Here is a 22937-nt window from a genome sequence, read left to right as displayed (position 1 = left end):
AATTTGTTATTGCTTCGTCTGAATCTCACAGCTTTGTCTTGTGGGACAAATTGCTTCCTGCCAACATATTGGTAGTTTCTCGAGGGCCCAATATGCTCCACCTGGTGGTAGAGGAAAGATGACTGTGACAAAAAAAAAGTGTTCCTCTGCCCAAGCTGAAGTCCAAAAGCCACTGTGTGAAGGTGTCTGGGCACACCTGTGCATGTGTGTGCACATGTGACCGAGGGCATGGGCAGAGATGTGGGTGTGGACGTGAGCATATGTCATGGCCTTACCAGCTCAATCCTCTATTTCAGAAAATTTTTGCAGAGATGATGAGTGATGAGAGACACAGAAAGAGGGAGAGAGATCTATTCCCCAGGGGTAATCGTGTTACTGAAAACCACCAGCAGTCATCGTGTTTATCTTTCTCATTTATCCAAACCCCAAACAGCCCTCTGCAGCAAATCGCATTTCAGCAGAGAAGATCATTCTGTCTGTAGCATAAACTTCTCACTGCATCTCTCTCAGGAGTGGCCTCTCTAGGTAAATATAAATCTATTCTAATGGCAACATTTGCAGAAGTAATGTTATTTGCCCTGATTTAGAGAAAACACAACATAGGCTCTGGCAAAGCTGATCTTTTTTCCTTAGAAATTAATCAAAAGCACATAATTCAGAGGCAACACGAATGTTCCATTGACAGAGTGGAGCACTGCTCTGTGTGTGTGTGTGTGTGTGTGTGTGTGTGTGTGTGTGGCGGGAGGGGTGGGGACTATGATGAATTATTCCAGCCTTCTAACCCCTCCTCTGGGGAAGAGGAGTGGGCTCCCCTTTTATTTGTTTCCTGTCATGCAAGTGGCTTCTGGAGACCCAGTTCATGAGATTCATAGAGTTGAGAGAGTTCAAATGGCTATTTTCCACTGAAGGACCAAGAAGCTGTACATTTTGCCCCAAGGGAATATAAAAGCTCAATCCATCAGTGACCTCTGGTGCCTCTGCAGGAGAGCCTCTGAAGGTGCCGAAGCAGGCAACTACCTGGCGGGGAGAGGGGAGGGGGCGGCAGGGGAGATAGGGTTTAATGCCCACAGCACTGTGGGAGAAGGTGGGGGAGGGAAGGCACTACCTTTCAGGGTCCATTCCACTGCTAGCCCCTGAGGACAGGGAGACAGAATTTGTAATCAATGATTTTTTTTAAAAATTACAGTACAGCCCTGTTTTAAAGTGCCACTCACTGCAACCAGGACAGTAAGGCATCATGGCTCCAGAGTCAGACTTCCTATCCTCAAATCTCACTTGTACCACTTACAAACTAGGTGATCCTGGGCTAGTTACTTAGCCTTCCTGTGCCTCAATTTTCTCATTTGTAAACTGATTTGATAAGAGTTGTGAGGTTTAAATGAGTTGATGCATGCAAAGGACTTAGAAGGGCATCTGGTACAGTAAGCACATGTGCTATCATATATTATTGTTATTTGCAGTATTGATTAAACCATCATGTGAACCTCTTGCTGGCCCATGCTCCTGTAACAACCACATGACAGGAGACAACCAAATTTGTGGATTTGCAAACCCCATAGGTGACAAAAACAAAAAACAAGCAAACAAAACAAAACAAAATCTCAAAGAGCTCAGGATGGGAGGGTGGTAAGAGTTAATCCATCCATCCCTTCACAGTCTAAGATCTCTCTGGATCCAGGCCAAAGACTTGCTGAAGCATTCTATTTTTCTTGGGTTGGTTGTTAAAAATCAGCTTTTATTGTCAGAGGCCATTTTCCATCTTCTGAGCAGAAGCAGGCTTCTAACTACATTTAGTGTTGGAAGGAGAATACGATGGAGAATCAAGTCCAAATTTAACATCAGTGGGTCATGTGATTTGTCCAATTCCCTTCTCCCCCTACATGGCTTCAGTTTCCCCATCTGTACAACGAGGAGGTAGCGCCAATGGCCTCTAAAGAATCATCCAGCATCACCCACAGTCCATTTACAGCCCTGGTCCTCTGGGTAGACTCAGTGTGGTAAGAGACTTTGGCATGGGCAACGCGTTGGGGGTCACCACTGGCCCAGGACTCAGGCCAGAAAGGTGAGCAGAGTCATGACCTTTTGGCTGTTTGTATCTGAGTGGTTTGGTTTGTGTCTCAGCAGACAGTGGAATCATAATGATCATGAGCCTCCTGACTGATCCTTACTTGAGTGCTTTTATAGTGAGACCCGTAACAACGACCAAAGTAGAGGAACAGGCTTCTGTGGATCAGCCACTTCCCTCCAGAGGGCTGGTGATTATCAGACTTCTTCACTGTGTGACCCTCCAAGAGTCCCCAGAGTGCCTGGGCTCTGGTAATCTCACCTTCCAGAAGACACCGTTCATGGTACAGGCCTCGCCACCACCAACAGCCTCTGGGAACTCGGCACTTCGTCTCCGTCTTGTACTGTGGCCCTTGTCAGGCCCAGAGCTGGTGACCACCCTTGTAGAGCTGAGGCTGGCCCAGTTTCCCCTGCATTTCTGTTTCTTGAAACCACTGGTTTCTCCTCCATTGCAATTTCAGAGCAGAGTCTGAGGAAGCCCATGTTTCAAATGCAGCAGGAACAGTGCCATCTAGATAAGGCAAGAGGATTGAATATGTTCTCAGCTATCAGAGAGTGGATCATTCAATAAATCTTCTAATAAGGATGGAGTACTTGCCATGTACTAATAACAGTAGGGGAGCTTTGGAATGTGAACCGGTACTCGATATTGTGGAGACCCTTTACACTTTTTATCTCTTCAAAATTTACAGTAACCTTATAGAAGAGTTACTAGTACAGTTCACATTTCACAACTGTGACACTGAGTCTCCAAAAGCATTAAGAACATCACCAGGACTTAACCCAGAGATATTACAACACAAAATACAAAGAGGCAGAAAGCGTGGCCTCTGCCTCATAGAATGCACATCCTGTTGGAGAAACAGGATGTGGGCTCTGCCTGGCTTTGTCCTGTGCTGCTATTTGGTGTTTTAATTCCTTTGATAGATAAGATAATATACTATGCAGATTATGAGATATGAGAGCCCACTCGCTGGAGCCTAGAGAAGTGGGGAAAGCTGAGTGGGCTTTTAGGCAAGCTTTGCAGGATAGAGAGGGATGCTCTCAGCAAGAGGAAACAAGATTAGGTGAGAGAAATAGCACTAGCAAAGGCCACCCAACTGGGCCATTCAAGATCCCATTTCCTTCTAGTTATCTTGGCCTGAGGATGCTGATTTGGCTCATGAAAAAGGAGTTCAGAAGCAAATGCTGGGGTATTCCCTCTTGTTCAGAGCTACTGCTGGCCCGGAGAACAAGGGCTGTCTGCATAGAAATGTGTTGCGGGAAAGAGCACTAAGAAAAGGTCTTAATGATATGTGATAAGGCTCAAATTAAAGTCAAGTGGGATATTCCTAAGAGGCAGCTCTTTAAACATTTGCAGCAAATGTCACTAGTGGTAGAAAATATAAAGCCACACTCCCAATATGTTTACCTGTTTGGATTTTTAAAATTTTATGCCATGCTTGTGTGATTCTAAAATATATCCATGTTTATTTCAACTGACCTGTTTAATAATTCCACAGACATTTGTTGAGCCCCTATTCTGTGCTGGGAACTGTCCTGGGCACTGGGGGGAAAGCAGTGAATACACAACAGTTCCCATTCATGACATTGCATTCCAGAGTTTCTTCTCACATTTTGGTAGAAAGTGATAGTTCCTTGGAGATGTAGACATCCATCCTGAGCTTCCTGTAACCCCAACACCTTGCCCGTGGGGGTAAGATGAATCTTGGATTAAAGAGGGGTCTGTAAGCAAGGTGAAAGGAGAAATGCCCTCCTGGTAGGCAGCAAAGAGTATCTGATACCTTGGCTTCCTCTTACATGTTGAATTTCAAGACGGAGCTATTAATAAATGTAAAATGAAAGCTCCTGTGTTTTGATTGCCTCCTACCTGACAAACACTGTCCTTGGCACAGTAAAAGCCATTAATTCTACTTGGCCCCAACCCTATGTTTTCTTCAAAATCCCTCTCATATCCTAAGATTACTTGTTGTAGATTACTGTTTGTTTATTGTGTTGCCTCCCCAGTTAGAATACAAGCTCTAAGAGAGCAACACTCATGTTTGCCTTGTTCATTGTCCCAACATCTAGCACAGCACATGGCAGGTAATTGGTTCCCTAATGAATATTTTTGAAGAAGTAAATAAATGAGCTCCATTACAAGATGAGAGACTTTCCCAATTCTTCTATAGCCGTTCTTCCTATCTTGCATTTGCAGATAAAGGCTAGGTAACTCTCTCAAGGTCACTTGAGGAGCATGTGACACAATCGAACTTTAAACTTAGTCTGTCAGATTCCACATCCTTGCTCTTGTCCCCAGTGCTATAAACCCTTGTCCTTGTAAGAAGGCACCCTTTGATTTAATGATTTCTCTTCTTAGACAACTACAAACAAGTAACTGCAAATTGTAGCCATTCTTTCGGTCTCCTCTGCTCGTGCTCTTTTCCTGGGTTAGAACCTTCTCTATCCCTCTGTGCAGAGCTTCCCCCAACATATACACATCCATGTCCAGAGTTCAGTTAGCACACCCACCTTTCTGAAGTCATCAATCACTCTATTCCCTGCCTCCACTGTTACACCCTCTACCTGTAGCTTAATTATCCCCACACCTAGACCTCATCTCCCCATGGAGAATGAAAATCCTCATGGGCCAGGAATACCCCATCACCTTGGGAGGCCACATAGAATAATGGTAAAACCTCAGATTCTAGGACCAGACTAGCTGTATGCAAACCCCAGCTCTTCCTCTTGCGGACTGTGTGATCTCAGGCAAGTTTCTTCACTTCTGTGGGCCTCAGTTTCCTCATCCGTAAAGCGGGAATAATAATGGTATGTAGGGCTGTTGTAAAGGTGAGTTAATATGTGTGAAACTTAATGTGAAGCACACAGTAAGAGCATGTAGATGTCAACTATCCCTTCTCACTTATCTTCTTTTCCTTTTCCAACTGTGCCAGGCACTTAAAGAATATTTTTAAATTCCTACTAACATGAATCTGCTAATTCTCTGGCCACCTCCTCAGTGTGTAGCATTTCCCCCCTACTACACTGCAAGTTCTGAGGACAGGCATTGCTAGTGTTTTCTCCTTCCTCCCTTTCAGGGTCTACCATAGTGGGAAGAACTCAACAGGTACTTAATAAATCCTTATGGAAATGAACAAACCAAAAAGGCCTTGGGTTTTGGGGGAAAATTCTCATTTGATTTTCTTTTCTGCCTTTCCTCTCTCCTTTAATTGCACACCTCTCCTTTCTTCCTGAAATCAGATTAAGCCCCACTGAGCCTAAACCAATAGTGTTTCACGTCATTTTCCTAATGGATATGAATTGACTGTAATCCTTTTGTTTTGTGGCCACTGGCAGTTGGTCAGGCAGGTGACTGGGATGGAGATTTTAATCACTCCCAAAATATAGTATTAGTTTACAAAATGTCAGCCTTCCACTGCACTGGAGAGTCATTTATGATGACATTGCAGCTGAAGGAAAGCGCCCCAAGAAACCTTAATTGGCCTTCAGCTGATTTTAGGAACCAGGCCTTCCTTGTAATTTGCTGCAAAACTCATACAATTCTCTGAAATAAGATCAGTCATGGGACACTGCAGTGAGAACATTACAGAAAATAGCTCAAGGACAGATCTGTGCACCACAAATTCATTAGGAAGCTACCACCAGACCCAACCTCCAATGTACTTATCTTTGGGAAGAACTCATTTCTTGTCAAGACTTCACTTCGAAAGGCAATGGGAAGAGGTGGTCCCAACAAGATTTCTCAGCTGCCATTTAATCCACACTCAAGGGAACCCAAACAGCAATATTGATAACAACAGAAAACAGGAAAGCTGATTTCCTTTGGGCAGAAAACGGTTTTCCCAAAAAGATGCATCTGAAATGGAAATTGAAAACGTGAGAGCATTTCAGCTGAGGACATTCCAAGTGCTACCTGCACTCACACACATACAGATCTTATTAACTTAGAACAGGGCTGGCAAACGGGTGCCATTTTGCATAACGTTTCTCTCTTTTTTAAAAAAAAAAATTTGTTTGTTTTTGAGAGAGAGAGAGCATGAGCAGAGGAGGGGCAGAGAGAAATGGGGACAGAGGATCCAGAGCAGGCTCCCTCTGACAGTAGCAAGCCTGATGCGGGGCTTGAACTCATGAACTGTGAGATCATGACCTGATCCGAAGTCGGACGCTCAACTGACTGAGCCATCCAGGTGCCCCTTGCATAACATTTCTGATGAATTATAGTGGCTGCTAAGAACACCATATCCAAAGGGATTCTTCTGTTGCATTTCAGCTCAACAAGAAAGAATGCGGTAATCATTCAGCAATGTCTGCTGTGGCAGAGGAAGTGAAACCCATGTATTAAAGGCTTGCCATCCTCAACTTGGAATCATGGGGGCAGGATGGATTTCTGATGCAAGTGTAGAAATATCTATAAAGTTCTGTTTCATTATTATTTTCTATTATTGCTTTTTATTGCAAACAGTAGCATAAATCATAGATATGAATATCCAAAGTTGGAGCACTTATTTCAAAGTTTCTGATCAGTGGGCTCTCCCATTCTCTGTTTCCTTTTCATGAGAGCCATTTTGACAAGTTTGCCAGTGAGAGAAACAGGTCTATGCTGAGGAGGTATTTTATGGTAATAAAGGAGAGAAACTTAAATGCCAGTGTCACTCATGACAAACAACTCCCTGAGTAAGACTTCCTTGAAGCAAACTTCATACACCCGCCCCCTATTTCCATAGTGGGTTTAGGAAGGCCCATAAAAGAGAGGTCTTGCTCATTCTCACCAATTACTGGAAGAATCAGCTGGTGAGTAACTTACCTGTCCCCTGGAACTTGAGATCTGTGTCATTGGTTCAGAACAGTCGAAGGGAACAGGGAGGAGAAAAAATCATGTCACCAAAGGTAACTCAGGCTCCCTGCTGACACTGCCCCCAGCATTGGCTCTGACAGACATTTGGCAAATCCACCCCTCCAGTACTGTTCTCAGTGACAGCTTGAGAGGGGGCTGGGGCAACCTTCACTTTCTTGAGAGGAGTCAATGCAGCAAGAGTCAACTTCTTTGCACATTTTATGGGGATCTGCAGTCTGATGGAAAAGGCATCATGGATTCAGGACAAGGGCAGGTTTCCCTGTGCATCTGAGACTGGAGTGCCAGAGACCAGCAGCGACTCAGGAATAAAGATGGTGCAAAGATTTCTAAAGACATTTCACTCTTGTCAAAGTTCAGTCCTATAAGTTTCAGTGGAAGTTTTAGATGTAGGGAATGTAGGATGGCTTTTCTGGGAAACAGCTGCCAGCGGTTCCACCTTCTGGCTGAGCAGCTCCCCTTTCTAGCTGATGAAAGCAAGTAGGCTTCTTCGGCATCACCAAGAAAGACATTTGGAAAAAGGCAACAGAGTCGGACTAGATACTGGTTCAGAAAAGTTATTGTCCTCCTTTCCCTCCCCACTGTGACATCAGTAGTTCCAGAATCAGCCCTGGTTTCTAACAAACTTCTTGATGGAAAGCTGAACAATTTTTCTGTTTTACCTTATGAAGTGGAAAATCCCCAAAGGGGGAAAAAAAGGACTACAGTCTAGTTGGAAATTAAGTTAAACTCAATTAATTTACATAAATGCACTGGCTTGCTTTGGTATTGTAATTAATTCTTGGTTCGTAACCTGGAGTTTGTCCCTGCAGATTGTGTCCCAGAACACGCCATTGCTCTAATCTGGCTGGCAGCCTGGCTTCAAGGGCACCAGTGGATTGATTGTAAGCTCTCTGAGGACAGAGACAAGGCTGATACTGCTCTGTTGGATAAATATGTGTTCACTGGGCAAATATTTATAAAGCATCCACAGTGGTTGTACATCAGCACATGCATGGTGCCTAAAAGTAAATAAAATAGGTGCCTACCTTCATGGATCTTATGTTCTAACTGAGGAGAGATAGATTATAAACAAGTAACCCAATCAATAAACAAGATCCATTCAGGTGGTGACAAATATTGTACTATAAAGAAATAAAACAGGGTATAAAAATAAAAAGCAATGCCACAGAAAGACGTCCAAGAGCTGAGAAGTAAATGATGGGGAATCAGCCATCACTCCTAGCAGGGCAATGGTGTGCGAAGGTGCTATGGGTAGGCAACCTTGGCATGTTCCAAGGATAGAAGGCAGACCAGAATAACTGGAACCTGGTAAGTGAGAGGGAGAAAGATGTAAGAGGGGACTAGTGGAATAAAAAGGGACTTGGTCATGATATGGAGTCAGGATTCTATCCTAAATCCCACGAGAAGCCTTTGGAAAGTTTTAAGTGAGAGAATGACATGATGTGACAAAAGTTCACACTGGCTTTTAGTTGCAAAATGGATTACACAGCATAAGAATGGATGCGTTTTAGATGTATATTCTCATTCCAAATCTGGGATGGGGGTTAGTTGTGGGACAAGAGTAAAGAGGCAAGAAGTTCTGCCATTTCACAGCCATGATAAAAGGGCAATGGGAGAACTACAGGCAGTCGTGTGCTGGTCAGTGTTTAATAACTGGCTTTCTTGGGGGTGGGGGTTGAGGCCAGTGGAGGGAAGGGGATCCGATTTGTAGAATTTGCTGATGTTCATGGTGTAAATACTTCTACCATGGTTGATTTCAAACTATCAGCATGACCTCGCTGAATTCAGAGTTAGAAAGAGATGCATACAATGGAGTCTCACAGGTCATGATGGATTGATTCTGGCATACCACTGTCTCCAGTGCAAAAGCTTCTACTATAAACTAATCTCATCTGGGGTCATGACAAGTTATAGCACACCTGAGAACACTAGGCTATAGTGTTTAGGGGAAGTCACACATTTCATTAGTGCAAAAGGGTCCAAAGTTTTACTAAAACTCAGAAAAGGAAAACTTTAAATGATCGCTATGAGTAAAGTATGGGGGATTCTTATAGCAATAAAACTATTCTGAATGATACTGTAATGGTGTGTGCACGTCATTATACACCTGTGAAAGTTCCATAGCATGTCCAACAGAATGAATCTTAATGCAAATTATGGACCTTAGTTAATAATATCAATATTGGCTCATTTATTGTAACAAACATACCACACTAATGCATATGTTAATATGTATATGTTAATCAGAGGGAAGGGGTATCACGGAGTACGTGGGAACTCTGTATTTTTCACTCAAATTTTGTAAACCCAAAAGTGTTTTAAAAATAGTCTGTTAATTTAAAAATATATATCAAGAAGATATCAACACATGTACTTATGTGAATGTGTATACGTAGGCATTTGGAAAAAATCATCTTTCATGTCTCAAAATATCCCATTTCCTTGCTATTATATTATGGGAGGCTGAATGATGACCCCTAAAGACTACACCCTAATCCGCAGAACCTGTGAATATGTTCTTTACATGACAAAAGGGACTTTGTGAGACGTGATCAAGTTAAGGATCCTGAGATGAGAGATTATCTTGGATGATCCAGTTCAATTCAATGTAGTCACCTTTTATTTTTTTTTAATTTATTTTAATTTTTAATTTTTTAAATTTACTTATTTTTTTAATTTACATCCAGGTCAGTTAGCATATAGTGCTATAATGATTTCAGGAGTAGATTTCAGTGATTCATCTCCTATGTATAACACCCAGTGCTCATCCCAACAAGTGTCCCCCCCTAATGCCCCTTACCCATTTGGCCCATCCCCCTACCCACAACCCCTCCAGCAACCCTCAATTTGTTCTCTGTATTTAAGAGTCTTTTATGTTTTGTCCCCCTCCTTGTTTTTATATTATTTTTGCTTCTCTTCTCTGATGTTCATCTGTTTTGTACTTTAAAATTTTTTTTAATGTTTATTTATTTTTGACAGAGAGAGAGACAGAGCATGAGCAGGGGAGGGGCAGAGAGAGAGGGAGACACAGAATCCGAAGCAGGATCCTGGCTCTGAGATGTCAGCACAGAGCCCTACAGGGGACTTGAACTCATGAAACGCGAGATTGTGACCTGGGCCAAAGTTGGACGCTCAACCGACTAAGCCACCCAGGTACCCCCATCTGTTTTGTATTTTAAATTACAAGGGGTCCTTATAAAACAGAAAGTAACATCATAAGGGAAGCAGAGGGACACAGAGAGAGACTGGAAGATTCGAAGCTGCTGCCTTTGAAGATGGAGGGTGGGCCACTTACCAAGGAACGCGGGCGGCCTCCAACAGCTAGGAAAAGCAAGGAAACTGATTCTTTCCTAGAGCATCCAGAAGGAATGCAGCCCTCCTGACCCATCTTAGCACTTTTGACTTCCCAATTGTAAGAGAATAAATTTAGGTTGTTTCAAAACACTAAGTTTGTGGTAATTTGTGGCAGCAGTTTGTGACACGGTAGGAAGCTAATATATATTCCTTCTACCTGGGATTTGCCCTCTCTGTCCCATCAAACCACCAGGTATCTCTCTGGCTTATCCTGTTCTTTTAGCTCCTCTCTTACATCTGTGCCTCCTGGGCCAGGCCCAAACAGAACACATGCCACCATCTTGCCTCTATTCTTAGTCTGGCACAATTGCCGGCTGGCAGATGACGATACTCAACAAGCATTTGTTAAATGAATGAACGAATGTTGCTTCCAAATTCATCCCACACTTAAAAGGATGATGTGGGGGTTTTTGTTTTTTAGTATTTGTTTTTCAGTTGTGCTGTTTGCTTTAATCTACCCTCTATCCCATAAGAAACCACTCACACACATGGTGACTTCTAGCTGTAAGTACACATGGATTCATTTTTTCTTTTTGGTTTTGACCTGCCCCCGTGGTTTGAGCTCTTTATGGGGCTCCTGTTCCCAGGACTTCCTGCTGGTAAATTCCATCTCGACTTCTTTTTATGTGGGGCATCAATCTAAACTAGAATCAGATGGAATCTCTATAGAGCCCCAAAATATACAGCTGTGGGTTGGGGTCAAAAAGAGACAGTGACTGATCTGGCTGGGCTAGCACAATGGTTAGCATGTGGAACTAATAAAGAAAACCGGGGAGCTGCACAGGCTTGTTGGATTCATAAAGAGGAAAACACTCCCAAGTCACAGATATTACCCGTGACCCAGTCATCCATCTCAGATATGCAATGTCCTAGGTCACAAGGGGACAAGGCGACAAATTGTAAGCAGATGAGACCTCGAGATGAAAAAACGACTCAAAGGATGTCTCCTTCTGAGGGTGGGTCATAGAGTCTAGGAGTACATGAAAATGCATTGCAAAGAAATGTAGATTCCCGGTAGTCCCACTTCTCTTTTGAGTTGGGTGAGTTACTTCTCCTCTCAGACCTTGGTTTGCTGAAGACCACACAGAAAGCAAATGGCAGCATGAATACAACAAAAGAGGCACATTCGTTTTTCCCTCAGGATAAGTCGGAAGGCAGTGAGATGATGAAATGATCACATCGACTCTCTAGATTTTAACATTGAATCATTTTGCTGTTTTAGTTATCTGCAAAATGACTGAATGCAATCAACCAAGAACACACGCCCCCAATTGGGAGGAGCACTCACTGTTCCACTGAGGTGACAGTGGCCATGGGATGATCAGCACTTCTCTCCCTTGTCTCTCTTGGATTCCATCCCATGAAGCTGGGAAATGCCAAGTGTCAAATAATTCCAGTTACCTAAGCCCTGCAAGATGGAACCTTTATTTCCTGAAGATAACACTAAGAAGAAGACTTCAGAGAAGGCACCATTTAAATGTCCCAAATTGGTTTGCCTGACGACAGGAGCAGAGAAGGAGGAGGAAGATACCAATTAAACGGAACCCTCAGGCACAGATGTCTCATTAGAGGCATCTGTTGAGTAGAAACTGCTCAGGACCACCTCCACTGTGCCGGACCTCATCTCCAGTGATTGCCCACCTCTTGGCATGACCCCCAGGCTAATGACAGAACATTATTTCTGTCATCCCAAATGAGACCCCCACTGCCGTAAGCAACATTTGGCATTTCTGTAGGGGTTCATTTAAGACTGGCTCCCCACAGTTCTAGGCAGAAAAATTTATATCAGCTTAAATACAAGGAAATGCTCCCAGCTCATGCATGTCTAAGGAGGATTGGCAGAGTCCATCTGATAGGAAGAAAGGCACTTGTGGCTTTGTAGTACTGTTTTGTACAGAAAAACCTCACACACTGGTGTTCTCGTGGCGCTGAGCTTCCGTCCTAAACTACCACCCATGAAATTATTAGAGGAGAAAGTTCACAGAAGCAGAAATACAGGTTGACAACCATAGGGAACAAGTTTGATCTCACTTGTAATCAAAGACGCCTAAGTTTTACACAACAATGGGAAAACACTCTTGTCTGCAGGATATGAGGGGATATGTACATATCTTATTTATATATCAGAGCTGTTGAAGTTGGATGTAATAAACATTCTCGTAGTGTGCTAGGGACACTATTTTACAAAGAAAACCAGTCATTTTTATCAAGAACCTTAAAAAAGAACACTCCAGAATCATACCATTTCTGAAAAAAGTATTTGAAGGTAAATACCCAACACTTAATGCACAAAAATCATCAACGAAGTATTATCTACAGCAGCAAAAATAGTAAGAGGAAGCATTCTAGAGAGCCCCTAGATAACTATGGCACACCCACATGATGGAAAACTATGCAGCCCTTAAAGTGGTATCCAAATACCATCTTAAAAACATCTGAAGATGTTGTGAGATATAAATATTGTTGAATTTAAAGAAAAGGATAAAGCTGTATATACAGTCTGCTGAAGACTTCTGGGGGGAATACTGTGTAGTAACGTAAGCACATCGAAACGCAGCTGGGAGGTAAGGTTGTGGAAGATGTCTTTGTTCTTATTACTTGGCATTTTCCAACTTTCACAAGCACATACTACTTTCATAATCAGGAAAAAAAAAAGAATTAAAGAAAAACTATACTTCACAACCCAAGTAACAATGAAAGTGCAAGGAAAAACGTTGCACATTTATACCTCTACTCTAGGGAACATAAACTACAGGAAAACCCACATCCTGTTTTAATCCATATGCAAATAAAACCCCTTGTTTTTTATATGCAGATATTCATGAATACGGAGAATCTGGCAGCTGAAGCTAGTACTTTGATGTATGCCAATGCACGCAGAGCTATTAGAAAGAGGATTTGTGATAATCCTGTTGACACAACCCAGAGAACCTTACCTATTCCAGAGCTCAACTGAAGCCCAAAAATATCATAGAAAGCCAAACAGCATGGGGCAATTTAGCAATTAAGGGAATTGCAGTAAACAGATTGGAGGATGGGCTCATTTATCCCCATTTCCAACGTTTCAATAGCAGATTTCTTTGGAGGCTAAGAGAGAGTAAAATACTGCAAGCTAATATTTGCTTTGAGAAACAGTAAGGGGCAGGAAATGTTTCCTTTGCCAGTTTGGAAAGGTTAGGGTAATGAAAAGCTACCAAAAATGCTTTGGGATCCCACAGAGCGGCACGTATCACAGGACAGATCGTGGCTCTGGCCGTGGAATGGTCTTCTGAGATGAGACCCCATGCACAACCCCAAACAAACTTGCCCACAACAGATTCGGGAAAACTCTTTAGATTGTTTGCAGGAGGCAGTTTTTACTTCCCTGCAAGAGTACTGTCCCATGGAATCTGCTCTGACTTGAGACTTTTGATAATATGTTTTGCCAGAAAATACACAGGATGATAGAAGAGAATATATTTCAGGAAGTTGCCAAAGAAAAAATTCCTACGAAGATGCAATTTTGTTTTAAAGGCCCAGTAAGCAAGTAATGTGAATGACAGTGGGCAGGGGGCAGTACAATGGACTTTCAGCACTAAATCTGAACGTTTCATGGCTTTTCCTCCCAGAGACTTTGTTTCCATAACTATAAAGTGGGAGGCAGGAGTATAGCAGGGTCGGGGAACAGGGAGGGGTTTGCATTAGGTGAGTTCTGTGTCCCATTACAGGGTTAACGTTCCGCTGACCCTAAGGAAGAGGATGAGAAATCTTGCTTGGGGTGGAGGAGAAGCATCTCGCAAAGAAAGAGATTATGCAAACCATACAACCAGCCTGGGCAGCGCTGTCCACATCATTGAGTCGCAGTTGATGATACTGCACGGGACCGTGTGGGTGCTATGGTTTAACCACACCAGCACTCAGTTGCCTGATATGAGGCACTTGCCCAGGAAACCAGAATCAATCGCTCTGTCTCCCAGTAAATCTCAAACTGCACATTACTCAGGGAATCATCCCTGAGCTCACAGTTGTTGGTGGTCAAGCTGTCAGCACTGGGTGGCCTCATTCACATTCAGTGTTGGATGCCTGCTCCTTCTGTGGGCAGGGAACAAAGCTGCTGCCCCAGGCAGGTCATGGCCCTGCATGCCCCCATCAGCCTGCTGTCTTACTTAGAAATTCCCCCTGGTGCTTAAGTCTTTCACTGGTTCCCGGGCCTCTTTCCATCTTGGGGCAACAAAGCCCCCAGGTGACAGAGAGAATCATGGATTCATCAAACCAGCTGTGTTCACAGGCAGTTGTTTGTGGTCAATATTTTGAATATAACCCCTGGCTACGCGTCACTAAAAAAACAAGTCCCTAAAATATGGAGAAGGTAATAATTACTAACTTAAATTCTTGCCCCAGTTCTGTCACACAATGAACTACTGACTTCTCTGGGCCTTGGTTTTCTTTTCTAAAGAGTGTCTGGGCCTGTTGAGAAGGATTTTGCTGTTTTATTTTGTTTTACTTTAATCTGTGTCAGGGTTAAAGCAAACCCCGTGAAACTGTGTGACAGATGTGGGCATCTGTGCATGTTTTTCTTACAGAGGATCCACAGCTTTTCAGAGTCTCACAGGGATCCATAATCCAAAAGTTGATTAAAAGCCACTTCTTTAAGCAGATCCAGAATTTGTACACAGGAGGGGCCTGGTGGCAGGATGCTGGCTGGCAAACAATTGTCTTGAAGCTGTGTTTGCCCAGCAAGCACGATAATTTTATTTACACCATATGACACAGATCGATAGGAGAGGCAGAATTTTCTAAAGATGCATTACATCAGTGTAAGCAAATGGTGTGTATTTGTCCCTGTCGTTGGTGCCATTTTTTACCAAGAGTATCACTGCCTACTGAGGATGACTATGGGGATGAAGGAGAGGCCAAAGCACTCCCAGGTCACTTCTTGGCTCTAAGACCTCAAAATGTTCCATAATTTCCATTTGGGATTGTAAGGTCTGGAGAAGATCCAAAGAACGTGGTGCCTGTCCACAGAAGGCAAGTGCAGGAAACCACAGGGTACAGAGGCATGCCACCAGCAAGGCCAAAGAACCAGACGGATGGGCACCTCAGCAGAATCCACCCCATCTCATAACTGTCTCTTTAAAAATCCCCTAGCCTCTGCACTATGTCTCAATGTCACTTTTTGAGAAGACTGCAGTGACTTTACCAGCCTACTGTATTCAGGTGGTGGTAGGAATAAGGCATGGAATGAATTTAAAAAGATGGTAACAAATTTTGCCAAAAAGAAAAGTTTGATTAGATTTGCATAATCATGATGCTTTCAATAATGATAATCCCCACTTTAGGCTTGAGTGTCAACTCTCCTGGAAGTGTTAACATCATTATTCCAAGGAACCATCCACAGGAAAATACACAAAAGTAAGAGAATATTGTGTCCAAACCTCTGTTGGGTGATGTAAAATCAGCACTAAGTGAGCTGATGGCACATCATTAAATAAGAAATCTTGTTTCCCCATAGGCTTCCCTGGAGAACGGCATTAACTCAGAAAACTTAGTTGGGGGAAGGCAACTCCTTCCTGGAAAGCATAAATGTGCAAAGACTATGTTTAAAGTTCTTGTGGACCACTGTTCAGCCATAATGACCTCCTAGGGGAGTTTCCCAAGCGCTCACATGGTATCATTACATGACAAATACGTGGAAATTTAGAATGGCTATCCAGGATGGTCTTAGGATGATGAACACGTTGGTGACCTCCCAGTGACCACCATAAAAACAAAACCACCATGACAACTACCAGGCACACAATGAAACACAACACTGGGAAGAAGTTAAATGTCCAATGTTAGAAAAATGGTAGCAAATTATGGTATGTCCATAAGGTAATTATGATGCTGTCAATGAAAATTATGCTCATGAAGAATATCTAAGGGCAGGAGAAGAAAGCTTCTGATGTGTTAAGTGAATAAATCAGGATTAAGAGCTATATATAAATAAAGCATGATCCCAGCTATGTTTAAAAAGTAATGATCTAACAGAGTAACCATTAGTAACATTTGTTATACAAATGACTTTTCTATACAAGTGACTTTTACTTTCTTCTTTACAATTCTGGTGAAAAAGATAAACAATTTAAAATATGATCTTTCTGATCAAGAAAAACTTTTGAATTTAAATATCTAAAAGTAGAGTTTCTCCTAAAATTAGGAGGACATATGCCTTTTATCCCCAGGATGTTGAGCTGCTGTATCTGATGAACTCAAGGGAAGGAATATCAGGTCTGCTGCCAGCAGGAACTTCAAACTCCTTACCAGCCTTCTCTCCCTGTTCCTTCCCCCCCGCCCACCCCCCCACTGCTCTGAGTCCCCAAGACAGAACACAGTAGAATACAACAGCCTTTGTCATGTTCCTACCCAGTGAATTTTGGCACAGTTGCAGGTACACATAGTTCCCCTACTTGCGACCTCTAATGGGCCCTGAGGTAGAATGCCATTTGTTGCTGGCACTTAGAAGCCAACCGGAAGCAGTGACACATGTACAGGACGGAGAATGGAAATCGTTGCAGAGACAAGATTCCATTTCCACTATCAATTGTCACTGAGCCTGGCTTTGAGTACTCTTCTGCCAGAAGCATGTTCTCCAAGTCAGGTATAGGAGAAAAGGCACAAGATAAAATCCTGGTAGAACCCTAGTTCTGCTCTTATGAACTGGGGGGCTTTGGGCAGATGGTTCAACCTCTCTGACCCTCAATATCCTTTCTGTAAATACTATCTACCCCTAGATAGTTGCTGCAAGGATTAAATGAGACCACATATATATATAGTACTCTGGCCAAGGCCATCTGTGTGCTTTGGCATGAGTCAACCATCACAACTAAAGTGAAGGCTCACCTGGTGCTCCTGCTGTGGAAATATATTGATCCTAAGGGACAGCATCTATCCCTAGTGAGCACAAATCCCTCTGCAGAAACATGGGAGGAAATGGCACTAATGAAAGACAGTCTTCAATTAAGGGCTCAAGTTAGTGGTGCCAATTCCATAGGGAATTCAGACTAGAAAAAGGCAAAATAAAGACTGCCATAATCAGAAATGGCCATGGAGGAGGTTGCATTTGAGCTAGGCTTTGGTGACTAGGTAAGAAAAATATTTTTTCTCTATCTTTCTAAGCTAACACAATTATTCTTGGTAAAATGCACCCAAATGACCATCCTGCAACATTAAATATGAAGTCATAAAAAGGAACAGCCATATTTGTTTTAAATAGCTATCCTTTCCCTTCCTCCTTCCCTTCCTTTCCATCCTACACCCATTTTTCATTTTAAGGAGTTTAAGGTTAATGTGTTTGGGGAATTAGGTGATCAAGAAAAAATATCACAAAAAATGGGAATATTTTGCAGATTATAGAAGTCTACAAGTTATTATGGTGGACTTCTCTTTTAGATGGCAGATGTACTTGGTAGTCAGATGGTCAGATGCTAGTCTAAGCATCTCAGATTTTACCCTGAGATGTATCTGGTTTGATAGCAACTTAGCCCATTTAGGTACTCACAGTCATTTTCAAGTCCTGTGTAGAGTTCCACAGTCCCACAAATATCCCTAAGAGAGGAAGCTGCTAATCTAACTGGCCCTAATAATTCTTGAAGTATGTTCCTCATTGGCTTTATTTTGTCGACCAACAAATATTTACCAATTTGTAAATATGGGAGAACACAGCATGCATGGCTTCTGTGCCTGGGGACACAGTGGTGAATAAGGAAGAGTAAATCCTTGCCTTCATAGAGCCACATTCTGGGGAGAAATATCATGCACACCCATGTAAACAATTAAATGCAGAAGATGATTTCAGATGGTAGAATGTGTCACAAAGAAATAAGGCAGAGCAACAGATGACCTGTAGATGGGTACTCACCGAGCAAGGCCTCTTGAAGGAGATGTCTTTTGAGCAGAAACCAGAGTGACAACAAGCAGACTTGTCTCCTTAATGACTTCCAGCCATGTTCCTCACTTCTTTAGAGGAATGATAGACTCCGTGGAATAACACTCTCTAGCCTTTTCTGTTTACCTGCTACTCTTTTTCAACAAGTATTGAATGAGGCCCTATCATAAATGATTTATAGGTAAAGGAATAGTACTGCAATGGCCAAAGCACAGAATATGCAAAAGCATCATTTATTGCACTGTGCGGGGTTTCCCTTCTAAAACCTCTACCTCCCCAATTATACTAGGGTCAAAATGACAAACTGTTATGGCCATGTAAAATAGTAACTGGAGAGAGCTCTCTGAAGAAATATACAAATACTTCTCAGAGAGAGTGTGCTGGTTCATAAAGGAAGACTTGAAATTCTCCAGGCAGAGAAGGGTAGAACCTTCTGACAAAAGAAACATCTTAATTCATATGACTAGAATCAAAGAAGTATTTCTGGGAGAATGAAGAAGCTGAGACACAAAATGGAGGTGGGAAGACCACTTGAGTTATAACTACAAACAGACTTGGATGCTTCACTACGTAATTGAGACATGAATCCTTTGGCAGTGATGAGAGGAGGCTAACCTGTTGTGAGACACGGCCTGATGATTGCACTGGGAAGATCACTATGGGTGCTGGTTGAAGGTAGGGGATCCAACCAATCCAGGGGAGGGAAGGTCTGACTGGGCCACCTGTTTGCTGGACAACATTAAACACCCAAGCCTGGAAGATCTTACCTGGTAGATTGGGCTTAATGAATTGTATGAAAGATAACAGGCAGATGTTCAAGCAAGATGGCTAAGTCGCGGTCATCATGGTTTGAGAAGACTTCACTCATTCATCTCATAATTCGTCTTTCATTCAACAAATTTAGCTAAATTAACACTTCCTGTGATCTAGCTGCAGGATTTGGCACTGGGTGTGGAGCATCAATCTTGATACTGTTTGTCCTCAAGGAGCCTTCAGTCTTGAGAAGGTGGTAGACTCCTCAACAGACCAGAAGAGCAGCCAATCCACCCAGGAAATCCCCAGAGAGGGGGTTATGTTCTGAGCAGTGAACTAAAGGATGAGAAGGTATCATCCAGGTGAGAAGCAGGGAAGGCTGCTCCAGACAGAGCGCAGCACAATTTGAAGGACACTTCAGGGAGTCACTGTGACCAAAGTGTGGGCTTCAGCACAAGGAGGGGTAGAAGAAAAGCCCAGCAAAATAGATAATGGACATTTTCTGAATTTCTGTGGAAGAAACAGAGGGGAAAGGAGAGAATTCAGGCTAATGATACAAACCTTATCATGCATTTTCCTGTAGGCTGAATTTCCTGCTGCCTATCCCGAGGCACGGTAACCACCAGGTGACAAAGGAGAAACCAGGAACTTTTTAAACTTTTCTTTCCTTTTTTTAATACCAGACTGATGAATCAATAACATGTCTGGTTCCCAGGGCAAGCTCTCTATTTTCTTTTCAGTACATTTGTTTTATAGTTCGAAATGTGTGGCTGGGGGATCTTAACCTTCTCTTGATCTGTGTCCATCCTCTTCAAGGCCGGCTGTTGCTCAACCAAGCAGGACTATTTTTCCAGGGGAAATCAAATTGATAGACTCTCGCATGTCCTGCAATTTCACCTCCCATACATTCCAACCACCAAAGAGAACGTCCATCATCACCAAGTGGAGGAGCTTCACTGTAGGCATTGCCAGGGTTTGGAGAGTACACAAAAAGTTGGGGCAGCACTGAAGGCAACTCAGAGCCTCTAAGAATTTGCTCCCAGTGGCAAATATGACAAGTGTCAATCATCTGCTTCTTTCAGATACTACACAGTGTGTTAAATTGTCCATAGATCTCCTCTTCTAAAAACACCTTATCAGTGCATAGCTAAAACAAAAAGCCAGGGACATCTGAATAGTCTGAAATACTCTTTCCTCCTGCTACCCCACTGGCAGCATTCGTTTTGCAAATCAAGGATAGAGATGGAATCACTGACCTGCACCAAACATTTTTATAATCTTCTATCTCTAGACAGCCCATGCAACTTGAGGGAATCAAGCAGGGGGAAGAAAAAAATCTACAAGAACCAACTTGCTAATTGTGCCTTAATCTTCCTTGTATCCCAGAGTCTGACTTATAGAAGTTAATTTTTTTTTTCATTGAGTGTCTTTTTGAGTGATGACAGCTTCACGGGCAGGTAGCTGTGGATATAGGGTTGAGACATAAATTAAGCCAATGGTTTTTAATTATTTGTGGCCATAAAATTCTTTCTTTAAAAATAAAAATGAGGGGCGCCTGGGTGGCGCAGTCGGTTAAGCGTCCGACTTCAGCCAGGTCACGATCTCGCGGCCTGTGAGCTCGAGCCCCGCGTCAGGCTCTGGGCTGATGGCTCAGAGCCTGGAGCCTGTTTCTGATTCTGTGTCTCCCTCTCTCTCTGCCCCTCCCCCATTCATACTCTGTCTCTCTCTGTCCCAAAAATAAATAAATGTTGAAAAAAAAATTTTTTTTTAAATAAAAATAAAAATAAATAAAAATGATAGGACATGTGGGTGGCCCAGTCGGTTAAGCCTCTGACTCTTGGTTTCTGCCCAGGATATGATCTCATGATTTTCTGAGTTGGAGCCCCACATCCGGTTCCACGCTGACAGTGCAGAACCTGCTTAGGATTCTCAGTCTCCTTCTCTCTCTCTGCCCCTCCCCTACTTGTGCTGTCTCTGTCTCTCTCAAAATAAATAAATAAACATTAAAAAAATCTTTACTCCCTCTCTCTCTCTGCCCCTCCCCAACTCATGTTCTGTCTCTCTCTGTCTCTCAAAAATAAATAAATGTTAAAAAAATTTTAAAAGAAAAGGTGGGGGGCACCTGGGTGGCTCTGTCAGTTAAGCTCAGACTTCAGCTCAGGTCATGATCTCATGGTTCATGGGTTCAAGCCTCACGTTGGGCTTTGTATTGACAGCTCAGAGCCTGGACCCTGCTTCGGATTCTGTATCTCCCTCTCTCTCTCTCTCTGTCCCTCCCCCACTCATGCTCTGTCTCTGTCTCTCAAAAATAAATAAATGTTAATTTTTTTTAAATCTTTAAAAAATAATAAAAAATAAAAAAGACAAATACTAGGAATTTCTGATTAAGTAAGGAGTGGGGCCCTGAGTCACACACACCCCTCTCCACCCATGTCTGGTTGATTCATGCTAAGCACACATGAACTTAGTTGTGCTCACTGCTTTAGTATTGATGTTAATCTTTCCACTTTTGTTTTTACCCACCTTTCTTGTCTTATTACTTAAATAAGACACAAAGGATAGGTCATCGGCTGCACTAAGTAGACTTCCAACCAGGAAGTGTGATACCTGTCTCCCTCTTAGAAATACCCTCATCCAAGGGGTGATTCCTCTGGAACTAGAGTCTCCCCATCACTTGCTACAACTTTGGGTATGACTACATCTCTCTACATCCCCAGTGAGGGGAGAAAGGCTGACAGTTTACTATGCTAACAATTTTCGTTGAGTCCTTCCCTCATCCCACACCCCACCTCCAGTTGTCAGATTTGTATACATTGGTACAAAATGGAGGGGGGTGACTAGGTGGTAGATGTAGTAGCAGAGCTATTAAAATCCTCAAGAGGCATTGTCCTTCCAAATGTTTTAGGCTCCCTATAGAACTTGCGGTACAGAACTTTGCCCTTTTCTTGGTCCTAATTGTCAATTTCCAGACAATAGGAAAAGTCCCATTTAACATCTTCATATACAATGAATATACTCTCGTGACTACAGGAGTTTTAAGAAGATAGGTGATACATGGCCGTTCACTTAAGAGAACGTCTCGGTCAGTTGGAGGTCAAGGCACACATGCATATGTATACACACTCACACACATGCACACACACAAATGCTAGCAAGACAAGTCAATAGGCTCTGAGTTCTTAAAGAAGTAATTCTAGAGCATGGAATAGACTGTCCATGTTGTGGTTCAGAGGAAAAATGAACACTTTGGATTGGGTGATCAGGAAATGGTGGGCCTGAAACTGTACTGTGAAGGATCACTGCCAAGGTTAGGGTGTTGTGGCAGAAGACAATGTGAACAGAGCATGTTTGGGTGGCAGATCTGCCATCTGGCTGGTCTGGAAGGATCACACAGGGGAGTTGTAGGCAGTCAAGGTTGGAAAGTCTTGGTGCCTGACTGTGGAGTCTGGAATCTATCCTCCAGGCAGCGGGAGAGCCATATGGGTTCTTGAGCTGAGACAGGACAAGATGAAGGCACTAAAAGGGGAGACATAGAAAGGCAGCAAGTCCAAGTCCTTCCTTTAGTTCTGTTTCAGAGTTGGGGGTGTGATTTCATCATTTAAGCAGTCATGAAAAGACCATCCTTAATGAAAAGTCTGGACAAGAGAGTCACATGAGAACAGGTCAGAAAACAGGAGATGTCAGAGGGCATTTGCAAGACACCTGGCAGGCACTCATGGGAAAGGCTGGCCCAGGTACAGGGGCCAGAATGAACCAAACCCCAACCTTCTGTCTTATTTCTTTTTGCCCCTAAATCTGGATATGCTTCCTCCTAAGCCCTGTTTTCCATTATGTACTCTAGCTGACAGATGTCATGACTCAAAATAGACTCCATTAATCACACCCGATGTTTTCCTTAGCACTTGCAGAGATGTTGGATGTGTGAGCCATGTGGCATAAAACTCCACATGACTTCTCAGGGCCTGTCAGAGTGACGCAGTGATGGAAGAATGACAGAACACTGAG

The 22937-nt window shown here is 42.9% G+C and overlaps 1 long non-coding RNA gene across 4 annotated transcripts in view; it reads right to left on the bottom strand.

Annotated features, from left to right (window-relative positions):
- Window positions 1-22937, bottom strand: part of LOC121037227 (uncharacterized) — a 59661-nt gene that overhangs the window by 10661 nt on the left and 26063 nt on the right. The window contains exons 1-3 of one of the 4 annotated variants that reach the window (XR_005793661.1): window positions 6869-7022; window positions 3476-5920; window positions 611-2575 (exon numbers count right to left, since the gene is read on the bottom strand). This is a non-coding gene — a long non-coding RNA (uncharacterized LOC121037227). Of the gene's footprint in view, window positions 1-610; window positions 2576-3475; window positions 5921-6868; window positions 7023-22937 lie in introns of those variants that run through there. The other 3 variants (XR_005793663.1, XR_005793660.1, XR_005793662.1) reach the window with 3 other exon arrangements.

Source organism: Herpailurus yagouaroundi, unplaced genomic scaffold (genome assembly GCF_014898765.1).
Source record: "Herpailurus yagouaroundi ecotype Mexico unplaced genomic scaffold, PumYag 163, whole genome shotgun sequence".
Classification (NCBI taxonomy): domain Eukaryota; kingdom Metazoa; phylum Chordata; class Mammalia; order Carnivora; family Felidae; genus Herpailurus; species Herpailurus yagouaroundi.
The sequence above is the reverse complement of the archived record's forward strand: the minus strand, read 5'-3'. Positions and strand labels throughout refer to the sequence as shown.